The sequence below is a fragment of the Rhinopithecus bieti genome, unplaced genomic scaffold (genome assembly GCF_001698545.2).
Source record: "Rhinopithecus bieti isolate Rb0 unplaced genomic scaffold, ASM169854v2 scaffold_36315, whole genome shotgun sequence".
In the NCBI taxonomy this organism is placed as follows: domain Eukaryota; kingdom Metazoa; phylum Chordata; class Mammalia; order Primates; family Cercopithecidae; genus Rhinopithecus; species Rhinopithecus bieti.
Window position 1 is genome coordinate 747,483 of NW_016815814.1, and position 1,981 is coordinate 749,463.

A 1,981-nucleotide genomic window follows, 5' to 3' on the forward strand; every position below is an offset into this window, starting at 1 on the left:
ACATAGTTAGGATTTAATGTCTTCTTTTAAGATCAAAAGCTCTAGCCGGGCACAGTGGCTATGCCTGTAATCCCAACACTTTGGGAGGCCGAGGGAGGAGGATTGCTTTGAGGCCAGGAGTTCAACATCAGACTAGGCAACATAGCAACACTCTGTCTCTACAAAAAATTAAGAAATAATTAGCTGGGCGTGGTGCTGTGCACCAGTCATACAGGAAGCTGAGGTGGGTGGATCCCTTGAAAGCCTCCGGTTATGATCATGGCACTGCACTCCAGCCTGGGTGACAGAGCAAGACCCTGTCTCAAAGGAAAAAAAAGGAAAGAAAAACCGCCAAAAGCTCCTTGAAGGCAAGGAGTGTAACTATCTTGTTTATTTTAATTAACTTTCTAAAGTCTAGCACATGGTGCTTAATAAATATTTGTTTACTGGATCATGAGTGGAGAACAAATCAGTATCAATCTCCTGGAGGGTACTTTGGTTCTCTAGCTGTAAAAACATTCATACCTTTTGACCCAGTTATTTCATTTATAACAAAATAGCCTTAGAAAGAAAATCAGGGGGCCAGGTGTGGTGGCTCATGCCTGTAATCCCAGCACTTTGGGAGGCTGAGGTGGGTGGATTACCTGAGGTCAGGAGTTCAAGACCAGCCTGGCCAACACGGTGAAACCCTGTGTCTACAAAAAATACAAAAATTAGCCGGCCATGATGGCAGGTGCCTGTAATCCCAGCTATTCTGGAGGCTGAGGCGGGAGAATCACTTGAACCCAGGAGGTGGTGGCTGCAGTGAGCCGAGATTGCACCATTACACTCCAGCATGGAAGACAGAGCGAAGAGTCCTTCTCAAAAAAAAAAAAGAAAAAACCCAACATCAGGCCAGGCGCAGTGGCCCACACCTTTAAACCCAGCACTTTGGGAGGCTGATGCGGGTGGATTGCTTTGAGTTCAGGAGCTCAAGACCAGCCTGGGCAACATGGTGAAACCCTGTCTCTACAAAAATAAAATAATTTAAAAAGCCAGGCATGGTGGTGTGAGAGGACTGCTTGAGCCCAGGAGGTTGAGGCTGCAATGAGCTGAGGTTGTGCCACTGCACTCCAGCCTGGGTGGTACGGCAAGATCTTGTCTTAAAAAAAAAAAAAAAAAAAAAAAGAAGAAGAAAGAAAATCAAAGAAGCATACAAGAGAATATTCGTTCTAATCATACATAAAAAGCAACATTTAAAAATAAAACATTTGACAGTAAAGCACTGATTATTAAGCAGCCACTAAAAGAATATTTTGGAGAATATACAATGAAACAGGAAACTATGAAATGAAAAAATTAAAATATTAAATATATAATGTGATCTAATATAGTAAAAATGTACTTATATATGGAAAAACGCTAAAAGGAAATTGATCAAAATGTCAATAGCAGTTATCACTGAGTGGTAGAATTATAGCTGATTTTTATTTTCTTCTATCTACTTTCTTCAATGAGCACATAATTACTTTCTTAAAATTCAAAACCCAAATCAAGTGGAAAATAAGAAGACAAGGCTCAGTTTACAAAAGAAAATTAGGCTGGGCGTGGTGGCTCACACCTGTAATCCCAGCACTTTGGGAGGCCGAGGTGGGCAGATCACCTGAGGTTGGGAGTTCGAGACCAACCTGACCAACATGGAGAAACTCTGTCTCTACTAAAAATACAAAATTAGCCGGGTGTGGTGGTGCATGCCTGTAATCCCGGCTACTCAGGAAGGCTGAGGCAGGAGAATTGCTTGAACCCGGGAGGCGGAAGTTGCGGTGAGCCAAGATCACGCCATTGCACTCCAGCCTGGGTAACAACAGCAAAACTCCATCTCAAAAAAAAAAAGGAAAATAAAAGGAAAAGAAAAAAAATTAAAAAGAGCAACATCACAGAAATAGAAGCTCTCACTTTACAGGATGTCTTGTAAATTGAGTTCAGAAAATGTCAACTGATTTTACTTTTAAAGACACAAAGA